This window comes from Bombus terrestris, chromosome 10, assembly GCF_910591885.1.
Source record: "Bombus terrestris chromosome 10, iyBomTerr1.2, whole genome shotgun sequence".
Classification (NCBI taxonomy): domain Eukaryota; kingdom Metazoa; phylum Arthropoda; class Insecta; order Hymenoptera; family Apidae; genus Bombus; species Bombus terrestris.
Genome location: NC_063278.1, coordinates 20,162,562 through 20,180,636, shown reverse-complemented (window position 1 = coordinate 20,180,636; position 18,075 = coordinate 20,162,562). Strand labels below are relative to the sequence as shown.

At 32.8% G+C, this 18,075-nt stretch overlaps 1 protein-coding gene across 2 annotated transcripts in view; it reads right to left on the bottom strand.

Annotated features, from left to right (window-relative positions):
* Nucleotides 1-18,075, bottom strand: part of LOC100643555 (UBA-like domain-containing protein 2) — an 82,906-nt gene that overhangs the window by 23,296 nt on the left and 41,535 nt on the right. The gene's annotated exons all lie outside the window — the stretch shown is intronic.

The following is an 18,075-nucleotide window of genomic DNA, read 5'->3' as shown; positions in this document are numbered from 1 at the left end:
CGAACATAAGTTGTTCATCCTCTCACTCTGCGATCCTCGAGTTTCTATCATTCTTTCTACGTTTCTTTCTTTCTTCTTTTTTCAAAATTTTAAGGAAATATTTATAGACAAAATCGAATCAAAGAATTTTCTTTTTTTTATTATTTAATTTGTACTTTACAATTTGTCCAACTGGGCGTTTGGTAAACGAACCAAAGAATGACACACACTGATAAGAAATTTTGTTCGTATTTTGTCGAAGCTTGAGACGTGCTTAACGTTAGAGAAATACGATTGTGTCGAAAATGATGGAAAGACGCGAATGGGATGAAAGAATGCGAAGTGCATCTTTTAATTAAAAAACGGCTGTAAAATTCTCAATTCTCGTGTGGGTACGAGCTACAAAATACGACGTGACAGAATTTGATTAGATGCACGCATCTTCGTCGCAATTTTGTTTCATTGCATCCCGGATGCGACTTTTGCGTAACAGCTAGAACGCAGATTTTTAAATATTTATAGAAAATTTGAAAGTTGCATAGAGTGGCCTGTAATATGAAAAAATATATGAAATTTCAATGTTCGAAGTATGGTACTGTCTATAATGTTTGATAGATAAGCGGATAGATATACGGAGTTCGTACTTTTATAATTGTATTTTCAAAAACATAGATTTGCATAAATATCAGCAATCTAGTTAACATTTTTCGCGTTATAATTATACTGGTTCTACAATTTTGAAACAAGAATAAACTAGTTCCCTTTTTTCGGAAGAAATTAATAAATTGTTGCATTAATAAATTCAAACGTGCCATACTTGAACACCTTTTGGAGTATTGCAGCACCTAGCGTAGAATTTTCATATGAATATATATTAGCTTGTTCGAAAAGTGTCTTTCTTTTACAAACACGTCTTCTACAACAACACATATTTATACAAAGATGAAACCTAATTCGTCGGACGTTGTAATCTTCATTTTGATAGAACAAAATGCATCATACGTTATTCGATAAAATAATGTAAAACGAAAAATGTCGTGTATCCATTATTTCCTTATAAAACTGAAGAAACTTTTCGGACGATTTAATATATTACGCTCGTCACACGAAACCGCGAATTTTCAATAAATTTGAGACCAGAAAATGTATTGAGAAGTCGCATATATCGCGGACATACGGTTAATGAAAAACTAATACACAGCATGGGTAGTAGTCTGAAATGTACAATTAATGCTAAAGATAGTCTCACTGTTGTGGCTTATTAATATAGCGAATAATTAAATAATCATTCAAATTCTTCGACGATCTTTATCCTACGATAAATACATTTCTAACTTCTGTATACACATTCGGACCCCTTTCAAATTTTCCGTTTCAAAAAAGCGTTTTGCTTAATAAAACTATTGGATAACTGAAGTTATTACGTATACGTAGAAACAAAAAGTTTCTACGAATATTCGAATACTTTCGTAAATAAATAATTTCATAAATAATTTACTAATAAAAGTATACCATCTTTTCCATAATACTTTACTGTTGCTAGCTGAAGTATACGGTTTCAAATTATAGATATCGAAGTTATAATTTGATACACACAGGAGTCTATCGAATAACATGCTATTCTTACAATTCTTACGGATTCGCTGTACGATGGTTCGAGAATCGGAAAAATTGTAGAAATCCGCGTGAAAAGAAACTTAATGGGAATTTTCAAACGCTGTTCGACGTTTCCTAGATAAGTGAAGCTACCTCAGATTCGCGCATGGAATTTTGCAACATTGAAATTTCGTAATATTCCAATTTTTAATCCGTTTTTAGCACGTGAAATCGTACTGGCTTTTTCGCGTTCGAAAATTTGCTCGCTGTAAGAGTAGCAAATTGCAACTTCAAGCTTTTCGGATAAAAATCCGGTGTTTTAATAATAATATTTTAAATTAATTATCGATTGCTCCAGCAAAAATATAATAATTATAAGAAATACATATTTCCATTAATTGTTACAATTTAGTCGGCACTTTTCTATTGATTCTACGTTTCGCGTGATACGACGTTTTTTCAGAATTTAACTACCGGTGTTGTACGGTATCTGATACTTGTACAAATGTTTCGCATGCTACTTTAAAATTCTGTAATATAATGAAAATGTTGAAAATCGTGTTCTACGGTACGCGAAATTACTAGACGATAGAAAGGTCGAGAATTTTTGTCCACCTACGTATTCCAATAAAACTATGTTTAGGCGTGGCAACATAAATGCCGTATTGATAATTTATCATTGCACGATGTTACAAACGAGCACTTATAATCATCAACGTCGACGATCACCGAAGATTTCCTCATGTCGGCTAAATTAATGAAAGTTTTCAATGTGCGAGTTGTACGTATTAGAAACGAATTGAAGAGTCGTAGAAGATCGTATCTGTTGGATGTGAAGGAAGAATTTCTCAAGGAAAATCCAACCAGTGCAAACTTCGACCATAAACGACGGACAATAATATTACATCGTCTTGGAATAATTTAAATTGGCCAATCTAGATTTATATCCATTATAAAGTCTCATTAAATTAGAAAAATTTACCAAATGTGCAGCTGGACAAATTGTAAAGTATAAATTAAATAATAAAAAAAAATTATAAAGTCTCGTTTAATTCAAGTTTCGTATATCTTGATACAAAGATTTCCTTTGTTGTTTTATTTATTTATCCTATGTCGCATCAGCTTTTACGTTACAAGTCTTTGATTACAAATAAGCATTATCGATACGATCGTTTATTGTTACAACAATAATCGTTCAAACTAAAGCTGTCAGCCACAGCTGTTACATTGCACTGCGATACAGACTATAAAGTAAGGATGTACGCCAATAACTTTTGCGATCACTGTATGTACATACACAGCTAACGATTATATACGAGTTATATAAATCGCTTCGGTGAAACATTATCAAACGCAACGCGTCTGTTCCGATGATTCACTATGGATGAAAGAGTAGCACCGTGACCAGGCAACTATGTATCAGCGAATCTGTTGAGAGAAATTCGCGTGGTAGCAAAGAACGAAATCCCTTACGTGTAAAGGTTATTTTCGTCCGTATCATTCTACGGTGAAAACACGATGTCCTTTTTGCTCGTTCCATTATGCTTTTGTACAGAATACGAACGTAACGATGATGTTGCACTGTTGCACTCGCTGGAAATACACTCGCGGCTGATTTTGTTGGCGAGGATATCGCTCCGTTTACCTTAGTCTTTCTCTTTTTTCTCTTTTTTTTGTATTCGAAAACGTTTATTGGAAATTGTCGTCGTGCGGTCAGCGACGAAAAGATATGCTTGAAATGTTTATAGAAACGGCTAATTTTCATAGCTATCGCTAGATCTCAAAAGAGATTTTTCGACAAATCAAATGATTAAAAAATAGTAATTCTTTTTATCGTTCACGAATAATCACCGATCACGAATAATCACCATAGATGGTCAACATTTATTATTATTTAATTATTGTAGCATCGATTAATAGTCATTAGCGATCGTTAATTAAAACCAATTTACGTAGGTTGGTAGGATCATTACCTTCGCGTACTTCTAATTGTTTTACGTCTTTTGTGTGTATGTAGATTTGATAAAATAGTATCACAGTACACAGCTATATTATTATTACTGCGATAGTTACATAGTTATCGAAATACAATTATACAGTTAGAAAGAGTATAATTAAGAGTAAATTTAATAAGAATAAGTTTCAGTATATGAATCACGTAAATCAATCTTATTTTATAGTTGGTAAGCAAAGATTAATAAAATTACAGTTACACAATTATAGTAACTGCTTTTGGTTACGAATAACCATTATTCACGATGAGAACATTTTGCGGTTATTAGTAACCGTTATCGATGATAGAAATTTTTCTGGCTACTAATATCTAACCATTATCGATAATGGAACTTCTTTTGGTTACGAATAACCACCATAGATAAAAAAATTATGTGTGTGTTTTTTTGTTATCGATAATCATTCTCGACGACAATAATCGTTTAAACTAACATACTCATTCTTATATTATAATTCCTATTAAATTTGATTTATTACCGTTATCATCGCTGTGTCAGATTATTTTACACGTGTATTGCGATAAACAAAAAGTAATTCTTAAAGACATTGAGGATGGGCTGTCATCCGTGGCCATTATATATATAATATTATATTATATCAAATATTTTTGGGAATACGTATAATGACATATTGATGCTAAAAACGCGAAAAAAGAAAAATTCATTTCTCTAGGCAATGGGATTGCAAATACATATATAAAAAAATATAAAAATATATATATATAATTATATATTATAATAATTATTATATATAATTATCATTACAATTATAATTATAATTATATAGTAATATATATATATTTTTTCCAATCCCATTGCCTGGAGAAATGAATTTTTCTTTTTTCACGTTTTTAGTGTCAATATGTCATTATACGTATTCCCAAAGATATTTAATAATGGAAAATGCTCTTTTATCACATTTCTTCAAAACGTGGAAATTATAGCTCCTATTCGGACGTGGGATTTGTCGTTTAAATAAATCTTTAATGCAAACTATGGTTTCTGAAGAGGAAAAAAAAATATACATATTTAATATATAATATTTCTACGTATATTATAATACATATACATTTCTATACATATAATATTTCTAATCTTTATTTTCAGAACTGTCATCGTTGTTATTATTACAGTTTACAAATGTTCATTTACAGAATTGTCGTAATAATTTTCAAAATTGTTGTTTGTGGAATTATAATCATAATTGTCATTTGCAGACATTTAATTTCAAAAGCAAGACTTTATAAAATTCTGAGTTCCTGTAAAGTTGGGTAAAACTTGATAGGCGTAAGCCTGGCTTCTCTGGTCAACCAGGATAAAATGTAATTATCCTTTTCTCTTTCTCTCTTTTTTTTGGTGTGATTGACATACTCGGCATGTTTCATCTCTCGTGTCTTTTTCTTTCTTTTTTGTTGTTGTCTGCCTCTTTTTTCCACGAAGCTGGTAAACGATGACTGTTTCAAAAATTTGATCGATGCTGCAAGATTAGGTGCGATAGCTTGAGAAGCAGGTTGAGGTCAAAATGTTTATAATTTCACAGCGAAATTAATTTTTATATCCTCTAAATAGTAAGAAAGAATTGAGCAGCATTATTTCCGCAATATGGAATCCTGACTCTTTATATCATTTTGGTGACTCTCATGCGTTAACATAGTACGAAAGAAATTGATCCATTCTTTTCATATATTTATTATACCAGCACACGGTTCTGGTTTTTTGCTATACAAAATGCGGAGAATACAGTCAATGTGTAGCTCTCTTTCATCTTTCCATTTGCATCATCGGTCCATTGTTGGATCATCTTTCCATCAGAAAGTTTCCTTTTCATAACAAAGGTAGAATTATTGGCTTTCCAATGGCTCCAAGAATGCGAATCATGTAAGCTTTTCCTTGAAGCAACTCGGAGGTAAATTATATGCTGCTGTAAAAATTATGTATATATAGAAACCGACCTGAATGTTTCAGGTTGTCCATAAATTTATGCATAACTTTACTAGCGTGCCCTTGTCGTCTGATCTTGTTATCTCTAACACCGGCATAAATTAAAAAACAGTGTATTCGTCCTTTCCTTTCAGCATATGTAACTTTCTTCCATACTTACGAGTTTTATTTGAAATTTGAAATAGTTCTACAAAATTCGTTCAAAATAGTCTACACATCCATGGAATTGTGAATCCATCTACACAGATTGTTACATATTTTATTTCCTGGCTCGTGAATCTCCTGAATCTGTACGATAAAAATATAAAACTAATTATACTAACTAACTATATTATACACACATATATATAACGAAAAATATTATATTTTACCGTATTTTTCGTTTCAAACGTTTTCGTACATTTTCATCAATGTCTATGTCTGGGGATCGTGGAGATGTTTTTCCGTATTACGTACGTGAAGAATGATACAGACAACAATCCAGACATTGTCCCATTAGTTCGAACGAACTCTTAAAACCATTATCGAAAGATACTGGGCGAGTATTATCAACACGCGCGAAAATCTTATGGTAAAGAAACTGTACGATAACGTCACCAAGGAGGCTATGTAGATCATATCCACCGCTGAATAAATACCCAATTGCCCAGTGCCTCCGCTAGAACATTGTTTGAAAGCGAGGGGGACAAATACGAATAAATGTGTACGAATAAGTGGAACGAATGAATGGATCGAGCGAATGGTAGTAAAATGAATACTACAAATCATGTAAAAAGTTTACTAATGGTAAGACTGGCGCATGAGTTACGAGTAATATATATGTATTAGTTTAAAAAAGAAGCGAGCCACGTTCATTTACTTAGCTATTTAAATGTGATCAAGGAAACCGAAGTCTCGGATCTAGACCTTTTGACATTTGCTCGGCGACTGACTAAAACCGATCATCAACTGTTCGATGTTGAGGAATGTTTAGATTATCGGTGCTCGGATCGCCGCTCGGAACACCGATGACTGACACGGGTCTTTAAAACTTTGACTGCCACGCCGAAATCGCTTGTTTCGCTCAGGATGCCACGGGAGTATTTTTATTATTCAAAGCATATAATAGCAAAATAATAATAAATTGATGATGTAAGACAACATTCTTCCCCAATGGACCGTTTATCTTATTGATGGTTACGGGCGACCACCGTAGCGCCTTGGTAACAATTGATAGCGACATATTATAACAAGGCTTCGTTTATTTCAACAAACCATTCGCATTCGTTATTTCGTCGTAAGCAAAACGTCCAGAATATATTATTGAAAAGTGTAGAAGATATTAGTAAACGGTATATGCTCATTCTATATATAATAGTAAGAGGCACACCTCTAACTTCAATTATATGATTCTAAAACAGCATTTACGATTATTTTCTAAGCTGTGTTTATAATAATATTCGTAGATTACCCTTCAAAGATATGGATGCAAACACAGTGCACCGTTAGATACAAGATTTGTTCTCATTTCTTTTTTATTGATGTTTTAATAAAAATGCTTACTTGTTCAATAGGGCACTTTTTATTTCAAAGTACCTTCTATTTATCGGTTATATTTAAAATACCCTAACTGCCAATTTTTATTAAATTTTTACAATTATAAGAAGTTCAAGCGCTCCGGTCACCAATTACCACCGTGGCGTCACAGGAGAAACCGTTGTTGGTCATATACGTTTCTACGTATATATAACATTTAAAAAGTATTAAAAAATATACATATCGCTTTCATTGTGATATACATAAAAACTGTTATAAAGAAAATTCTGTGAAAGCCAGTCCATTTTCACTTGTTAACTTCTTCGGAAAATGAATGATGTTTTTTATTTTAGATAGTTTTGTTACTTATATCAACAGATTGTTCTTGTGTATATTTTATGTTTCTGATAAATCCTTAAATCTTTTATTTTTCATTTACGGTTATTAAATCGTACGTAGGTGTTTTTATCATTAAAGTAATATCACATTGTTGTTGTTTGTTGTCGTTTGCTGTAATTTCGTTATTTATATATATATGGATAGGTATAAAACAGGGTTTTTTTCACACTATTGGTAGATGCTTCACGATATGACAGTATTTATTTTCGGAATTGTTCTCGTTTCGATCGTGCCTCGATATTAAATGTATAATCCTGACAGAGACATGTCAGCTGAGGCTTTCGATGCTCCAAGAAACGACGAATACGAAGGCTGGGCACACGTCAATTTCACAGACAAAAAAAATATGCAATCATGTTACTGATGATATATGTAAAAATAAAATTTGAATAAAAATGTGTGTTCTACCACCTCACTGTCTCTTTTTTGTTTTTAACATCATTCATCGATCTAGATGGAAAAATCTAATTGAATAAATGGTCAGTACCGAACGATAATTTTTCGTTTCCTACAAATTACAACATTTTTACTCTTGCAAATTACCAATTATTATCATTGACTTTCACGAAATTAATTATAATTAATTTTGTTCCTCCTTTTATTAGCTTCCACTTTTACTATAAACTTACTTTTTAAATGTTGATTTCTACCGATTTTGGTCCGAAATATAACAAAAAAGTTTACGGTCGGTACTGTACGACTCTCCCCCTAATAGATGGACGCACGAAGGTTGTACCAGCCGGGGAACAGAACTTAATCATTTTCGATGTTATCGTTGTTAATTTAGATTAGAGGCAATATCGTATAACGTGTATGGTTTTATCCACCACATCGGGCAAAATCGAAAAAACAGAGATTTCGTTTTGTTGTTGTTTCAAGTATTAACATGGAATTATTTAATATTATTTTATATTTACATTATTATATTTAATTTTATCTTCGTCCTTTCTTCATTATGAAAGTATAACTAACAGATACAATTCGGCTTATGAAAATTTCTTTATTAACTACAAAGTTAAAAGCTTCCAAAGCTAAATATGTGTTTCGCACAGGTTTTCCATACATTTTGTATACAGAGTGGGCCACTGCTTTTGCATTTATTTTCTTTGTCTTTTATATGATAAGCTTTACAAACTCAAATATCTGCTAAATTAATAGTTTCTCGATATACGCAGGTTAATAACTTTTCACGGAGAACGTAAAGCTGCATCGATGAACGTATTAAAAGGATATATGACACCCTTTAAAAACAAACAATTGAGCTACATATCACTTCCACGTGCCCGCCTACAGAAAAGCTAATAACATCAAAACAGCTCCCATCGAAAATCGTTTGATTTTTATCCGAGATATTTTCCGATACAGTTAATATCGGGTTGGTAACTAAGTGATTGCGGATTTTGTCATTAGGTGGTATATTTCCAAGATATAGAAAAAAACTAGATTACAACACGACTGATATAGATTATTTGCGGCTTGAATATCAGCTATATACTGTACATGTATGACGAACAAGCGTATTATTTAAAAGCGGTTTGACAGGTTCGGAAATAAACAGCGAAACGAAAGGTTAATGAAGGTTAATTAAGACACGATGTACAATAATAACAATGGATACGTTGAATGTTAATTGAAAATGATTTGCACAAGGTTGAGATATTATCGAAATGCTGAACATTCGATAGAAAATAATTTCCTTATATTCGAAGAAACTGAGGCCGACGAATAAATACGCACTTTGTATTTCATGTAAATTAATGGAAAATAATTCACCGTACTGAATTACTGATAGTTCGCGTAACGTCGTCGTTGTTTCGTTGAAACAGAAAATGAAGTCGTTGGACGTCACTAATTTTCAACTAACCAAAAACGTTACAATGCGATTATTTGTGAAACTACGTATATGTTTCAAAAATGTGACTCACTGAGCACACAAACGTGTATCGTTTACGGTAAGGTGATCATATCGAACGTTTCATTCAAAATAAATGAGATTTAGTAAGAAGCGAATAATTTATCATTAAGCCGATAATGCCAAACAATGAAATAACGCGTAAAAATTGCCTTGTCAGAGTAAAGAAAGAAATATTGGGTTGGCAACTAAGTGATTGCGGATTTTATCAATACCACCTAATGGCAAAAAATCTGCAATCACATAGTTTCCAACCCAATATTTCTTCCTTTACTCTGACAAGGCAATTTTTACGCGTTATATAGAGATATTCAATATAAAATACGATTATGTACAATAGTGTCGTTTGTCAAAATCGATTAAACAGCTTCAAAAAAGCAAGCAAGCTATGTGTTTCAAATTTGAAATCAATATTTCTTGTAGCAATTCATAGAGACAATAGTTTTGACAAATTATCTTTTAGCCTGTTGGAGAAGTCGATAGGGATTTCTATTTTTTTATTTCTATTTATTACAAATAATCTGTCATATTCGTACTTGGAAAAAGTTAAAATTCAACTAATTGAAATCGATGTGTCATTGACTTTAATTTTATGATTGCAGAAGTTCCTAGTTAGTAAACGAAGAATACATTTTTATTGGAAAAAATATCTAAGTAATCGTCAGATCGAAATTCTTCGAAAGTTATTTCAACCGATTGAACTATGTATAATTTACGTCGAACTAAGATAATTGTTGGAAATAGGGAGAACCTGACCGATTTTGATCACCTTAAAGTATGTTGTCGAATATATGTCGATTTTTTTTTTATTATTTAATTTGTACTTTACAATTTGTCCAGCTGGATATTCGGTAAATTTTTCCAGCTTAATTGCTAAATAACACGTGGATGGCTACCCCCAGCAGGATACCATTTTCAAGTTTGACTATTTTATTTCTTTAGTGAGGTCAGTGGGGTGTATTCTTTTTAGTCTTCTTTTTATGAGAGTTTTGCTGAATTACCTTTTCTTATACGCACAAACGACTTCGATTTTCAAGTTATAAAGTAATTTACGTTTCTAATAATAATATACATATTATTCGGAATAAAATATGAAAATAATATGATTTTATATTATGTTATCGTTATATCGTTTTAGTCTAATATTACGTATTATTTTATTATAAAGTTAACAGTATGATGAAATAAATGATTTAAGAGGAACGCGTGTCAAGATGAAGCCTGTAATCATTTTCGCGTGCAACGATCATTTTCAACGTATCTGTCTGCTTTATTCTGCGCGACAGCTAGTAATAAGAGTGCATGTAAGTATATCGGTCGCTTAATCAAAGCCAAACGGACTTCGCTGCTTTAAACCTGTCATTCATCGAAGGAAATGAAATTTAATATTCATTAGCTGCATTTGCAACACCGTTAGCTTGTTTTGCCAAGTTAAGGAGAACTAGTTCATAGAAGATAGCAAAGTTGAGCAAACAGTTGTAAAATTGCAAATATCGCTTTCCACTGCAGAATTATTTCTACCGTGTCTAACTAGCTTTGTTATATATTTTAATGCTCTAAACAAGTCACTGATCAAATTAGGTATTGATTAGTCGTTAAGACGCATCGTCGTTCTAGTTCTTAACTTTCACGACTCTATTTTTCAAAGGAAGAAAGAAAAAAAATGTAACTAATCAATGCACGTGTAAGACTTCTCATTTGTACAGAGAATACAAATTCACGACGATATGAAAATTCTGCTTCTACGAAAGCAACAAATATTCGGCTCGCGCAATAACCAGTCGTTTAAAACATTGTAATAATCGTTGTATTACGTACTTTAACGTATGTATACGCTTAAGTATGTAATAACGAATATATTCGTTAGTTGTACTAATTTATGTAAATTAATTGTGCCAATGATTACTAGTCGATGCGACGGTAAATAAATGAAATATTCGGTTCTTCCAAATTCTAATTCCGCAACGCAATAATTTAATAACAAAACGCAAAGGAAACTTTAAACTCAGTTTTCTCGGTTAACGATCTAGAGAAGATAGAACAGTTAAGAATTAGAGCGACGACATGTTATAACTATAACTAACTGTTCCACAACAATAGAACGCTATAACTAAATAATTCGTTTGCTCGTTTGATTTCTATAGTGATAAAAATAATCCTCTTAATGATAATCTCGCAGCCTATGATCCGAAGATTATTCATTTTAAATACTTTGATACAAAATCTTGGTCATGAGCTAGCAAAATTTCAAATTTATTAATTTAGACCGGTGATACAACGTGTAGAAACTAAATAAATCAATTTTGTATCGTTTTTATACTTGTGTTTTTCATCTTTTCGTTCAAGCTTTCCTATTTAAATCTCTAAATACGAGTAGATACAATGGCTCTTACTTTCCAATGAAACATTTTTTGAGTAGGTTCTACGCTTTGTTTTAACAGCATCAAATTTTGACACTTATTTGCGGGCTGCTGGTTCTTACGCGTTTATAAGAAACGTGAAAGCGCAAAATAGCGCTTTAACGCTATAATCCAAAATATAGCGCCTTCTAAATTTAATATTTAATTAATTAAATGATACAATAAATACAATTTTTATATCCAATATTTTTTACAGTTTCTGTATATGTAATTCAACGTATGATAAAATGAATTGATAATATAACGAACGAGATTCCAGAACCACTTGGTCCCTGTTAGCATACTCCGCTGTGTTTAGAAAATGTTATTGACCCTAATTCTAAAATCTTTTTGCGACTACGGTCGATTAGAAATACCAGCACGCTTTTACAGCGAAACTTTTTGAAGCTAAAGGTTCTTGGTTTCGCACGAAGTTACTATGGTGGATGATTTAACGTGTTGGTTTATACAATAACGAGACGAGTTGATACTTGGTACTGTCAAATGTATTTAAAATTATTCTAAGTACAGAATCGAGAGTTAGTCGTAATCGTCGCTCGCTCGATGCTACTCGTTGTAAGGATATCAAATAATAATTTTCTGGAGAGCATGATCGTCTATTTATACTGGTCGGGAGAGTACCGGAAAGTTTGAATTTGACTCCGGTTGACGGTTGTACGTAGCGGCGATATTGTTTTGTCCGAAGTTTGTTTATTATTGCCTTTCGTACATCGTAACGATGTTAGTACTCCGAGGCAAAACAACAACAACAACATGAGTCACTCTCGATTCGAACCGTTTTATGACTTATGTGTCGCTACATTACGAATGTTTGGAAAAAATTCATGCAGCGATCTTCCTCCCATTTTTTGGGTTTTATAGATGAAAACAAAACAGGGAACAATTATCACATTATCAATAACCTTATGGGAGCATCAATAGACTACAAAGATCTAGATACATAATGTAGGTTTAAATAAGCTGAGACGAGTCGTATCAATAATTCATACGGCGCTAATAAGCGAACGTTACGTTATCTTAGAATTTATGATGTCAATATAAGTTTTACATATTTCTTTTCTCTTAGCTTCGTTGCGATTCTCCAACTTGTTACGAGAAAGAATGTGAAGAAAGGATTTTTATTATCTTAAAACAATGTTAGCACACTGTCGATAGGAAGAATTATGCGTACAAAGCAACGTTTCGTTCATATTTCTGGTAAATTGAAGAAATTTTCAAACGATAGAAATTATTAACACGAGAAATCGCGCGATTTCTATGCATTTTCGAGAAATTTAAGAGCGTAGAAATGTACAGGGTGCGCGTAATAATCATAAATATATAATACGTCCATAATATTTGACAGATGAAACAAATTTCCATCTGGCTTCCAATTCTTCATTTAGTTAGGATCATAAAAATATAAAAATGCGTCAACATTCACCGTCTGCAATAATAATTCTTTCATATCTTTGTCAAATGTAAGAAAGGTACGACTCGGTCGAAAATGGTCCAAAAGGCACAATACGTTTAATCACAAGAAATTAAAAAGTTTCCGAACGAATAATACTTCTGTTTAGTTAAACATTTGAATTTGAACACGTTTGTCATTAGACATATTACATATTCTGTCCGGAAAGTCGTGCTTGACTATTCTACTAACAGCAAGGACTATTATTATCTTTACAGTCATCTGAGTTTGACGATTCAGGAACAGCGCCAGCTGCATTCTCGCGCTAACAATGTTGTGTCGTATTTAATAAAATATCGTCCACTAAATTAAGCTGACCAGCCGTGTACTGCGTTTTCGATAGTCGTATTGCAAAATTCTTGTGTATTAACTTCGTACTATATATAGAATACTACGTACTGTTCTGCACTGTTTTACTATTCAGAAAGAACCATGATCGAACCGAGACAAAGATCGATACACTACTCGCACAATGTGTTTTAATCGAACGAAATAAACTCAATTGAACGCACCGTCGTAATTTGTCCGCGATGTGAACGTGAAAGAAGCAAATCAACGAGTCGATTGTACGAAATCAATAAAAATGGTAAAGAAATGGCACGGGCTGCAAATCCATGTTGCAATGTATTGAAATTTTTGCAACTATATTTTGGCTGTATTTATTAATTATATTTACCCGTATATTTATTAATTATTTGTTAACTGCGATCGCTAATGGCCCAAATGTTGCTGCCAATAAAACAGGGAAATTTTGAAACAGAGACAAAAATTCGAGCGCAATAATTATTTACGTATTTTAATATCTTTGTTATTCTTTTATCATGTCCGATTCTATCTTTGCAAAATCGACTTTAAATAACAACAGTAAATACACTGTCAGCCGTCACAAAGTCTGTAAATGTTTTGCGAAGAGAATTTTTTAAATATCTCTATTTTAATGAAAGAGACGGTATTTAAAATCTTTTTATCGTTTTCATATTATTATCGAATCTTTGTAATTAACCACGGAACATGAATTTTCGAAGCAAGTACCATCTCTGCACGAATGAATTGCAGCGTTTGTCGCTGTTAACGTGAAAGCTTGCGTTGTATTGAAACGTAATTGCTTGTAATTGGTGTCATTATTTTTTCAGACCCATAAGAGTTTGAAGTTAAATTACTTCTTTTTAATTAATGTTCGGAATATACGATTATTTATAAAACATGCAATAAGATATAAAATACGAATGAGATAAAAATGTGCCATCGATTTTAGAAACCACATTGATCGGCTGATCATCTTTCAAATTTCTCTTAGACTTTATTATTATTTATGTTATTTTATAACAAATAAACTTACGATAAGTCATTTGTCTCTTGAGAATCGAACGTTGATCTTGCTTTAATGATATTGAGAAACTGATAAAACTTAGAGTCGATCGGTTTAATCACACGGCTGATCGTTCAGAATTAAAGAACGTCGCTCGAATCTAATTCAAACTGGTACGATCTATACTATGTGAAAAATTCTTACCAAGTACATGCATATAGATACAACTTGTGAAATCTTGTTTTCAAGTTTCGTAATCACAAAATGTGGAAAGACATTGTCCATCGAGGCTCTAGAACGAAGAAGAGTATCAAATATATATCTAATATAAATAATATAAATAATAAATATATATCTAATATCAAAGAATTGATTTAAAAGCAGAAAAAGATGGTCGAAAACAGTATTTTACCGAGTAACCATCGACGTAAATATTTTCTTCCCGAAGACTTACACGAACATGTCACAATGATAATTACGTTTCAAGTTTTCCTTCTATTTTGATGATTCAGTTTACGTAGTTTCCTATTAAGACTTTTCATTCATCGGAAACTTACCGATCTACTAGGAAACACCTGAGCATACGAAGAAATTGAATTGAAAAGAAGAAATAATGGATGCGAATGTATTCTTGTGATGAAATATTAATTAATTCGCTGAATTGATTGGACAGCGCGATACGAAGACGATAAATAGCAGCAAAAACTGAATGCAAATCTTTCCCGTTTATAGATTTCTTTATTTGCCACTTCGTTAGAAGCAGATGCGCGTTCATTGCGATATTTTATGCAACGATTACGTGAAACGGAAGATTTTCCTCGGAATTCTTACACATAGATTAGTTTTCCTAAGCTCAAAGCGTAAATCGTTTAAAGTTAGGTCTAGAAACCTGCAATATGTGACTAAATATATGATACGCAATCAGAATCAAACTTATATAACGAGAATAAATAAAAATATTCGTACATATAACGTTGTTTTTCAATAAAATGTTTCTCTTCCTCGTAATTGCAATTTACAAAATTATAACTTGTTTTCCTCTGCAGAACATTTATCGTTAGAATCTAACGAGACGAATTACACGTTTCACGCGAAAGATATTTACAAAAATATGGAAGTTTCACAAATAGACGAAAAACAGATAAAAAGTGACCTCTATTTACCATTGCGAATGCAATGAGCGATAAATAAGAGAAAAATTCTCTAAAAAAAAAAAAAAAAATTCTTGTGAAGAGTCTAGGCATTGGTCGAAATGAGGAAAGAAAATCACGATATTGTCTGCGCGAGATTCGACCGTAACGTTTTATATATAATATCAATTGTATAATATAATTATAGTAAAAATAATAAATTATAGTAATATAATATAATATCAATTTGTGAATATCACGTAATTCGCGGGAAAAAAAGAAAGAAGAAAAAAGTGAAGAAAGTAAGAATAAATGCATTCGTTTGAGCAAACGCGAACGAGTAATCCTGTTTGCAGAAAGAAGAAATGAGTTTGAACCAGTTGACGCTAGAAACTGTAACGGGTTGACATGGCACGTATTCGACTCGCCATTGCACCTTGACCTTAATTTTCCACGTTTCGCCCAGAACTTCTCCTAGAGTCTCGCTTCAAATATGAATTATTATTTTTAGTGCCTCGTTTTGTCTACAGCTTGTCCGTATTATTCGCTATGATTCATACGCTTGTTCTTACGAAATTCGCGCCCCTATTACGCCGAACGCATGGAATTATCTTTTCGTGCGGCGATGTATTATTTCTATTTACAACATTTGCAACATTGATAAAGTAGTCTTTTTAAATTTGGATAAGACATCGTGCAACAGATGTGTACCTTGGGCCAACCAACGTTTGCTTAACACCGATAACATCTGATATCCGTGGCGCGTAAGAAATATTTGTTGTGAAACAGTTGTTTGTTGAACGTACAGTACATACCGTGCACAAGTGTTTTGGACGCTTAATTCGTTTCTACAGAATCTGCATATATTAGGTCATCCCATAAGTTCGTGTCGTTTTTCGAGCGGTTATATATGTTAAGATTGTTTACATACCATTCAGTTTCATGAAAAAATGTAATTCCCCTCTCGTTGTACAACTTCTTCCCATTTTTTTGATAGGGCCATTATTCCGTCTCGATAAAAGTTCTCTTGTTTTTCTTTAAAATATGAAATGTATACACAAAAGTCGGCACGAACTTATGGGATGACCTAATATTACGATTCCGTTATACGTTTACAGAAAGAGAGATTTGTAATTATTTTGCTATTGTTGTAGTTACGATCAATCACAAAAGACTGCATAATGTACATCCCTTACATGTAAAATATTATGATATAAAAACTCGAAGAATTTTTTTGACACGTATATACTTTCTACTCTTATATATATATATACATGGTTTTTTTTATTTATTTATATATATAAACTATTTTATATATATAGTTAAGTGTAGAAAACATATATGTGTATGTCAAAAGAATTCTTCGAGTTGTTTTGTATCATAATATCTTGCATGTAAGGGATGTGCATTATGCAGTAATAATGTATATATATATTATTTTAAAATATTATATTTAAAAAAAGTTAAAAAACATATATATATATATATATATATATATATATATATATATATATATATATATGTCGGGTTGGCGTTACGATTAGAGTTAGGGTTAAGGGCGTAAACGAATTCCTATTGACACTAGACGTGATCACTATGCAATAGAGGAGATATTTACTAGTGCAAACATGACCATGTTGGAATTGGACAAGTAATCGCGATAAATTGATACTCGAGAAGCTAATGACAATGATCCTAGGCTCAATAACGAATCCACGGTCAACGGGATGACGAACTCTACGCTTCTTTAGCGTCTAAGTTGTACTCAATGTTAATGCGTGGGGCCATCACTACGTATCCGAGAGTTACTTGAATCGTCGTCGAGATCGTACCGGAGAGTGACTCTCCGTCTCGACGATGCCGTCGAGGAAAACTATAATGGGTGGGTCTAAGGACATGAGATCCTCGGATTCGTCAAAGAAAGCTTTCGTTCCAAAGGTGAGGGAAATTAGCGCTATTGCTAATTGGTCGATCTCCATATCGGCGTTTTGAAAGAGATGCTGGCCGCCCTTGAGGGGAGGTTGTTGACGGGGGGCAACGCTCGTGGAGGATAGGTTTCTCCTATCTTCCCGTAGTTGCAACAAAGTCTATTTGACGGACTTCGCTTGACTAAATCTTAAGATCTATAGCGGGTCCTCACGTTAGCTAAACATACGCCACAAAGGCATGCCGACACCCGGCGATCATCTTACTCGGAGGACGAAATCTGCGTGTGGCGGGCCGCGGGATAGAAACTATTGAAGTATTTACTGCCACGTGTCGCTACGACTATTTCTTTTAAGGAGAGGTATAGAGTTACTCTGTGCCTTTGTTAGATAAAACGTTCATCCCTTTGACCGCGGCTACGTTCGGCGACTGATTGTCGCCTCGAGCCCAAGCTCATGATCATAAATCTCGAACAATCGGAGCGGC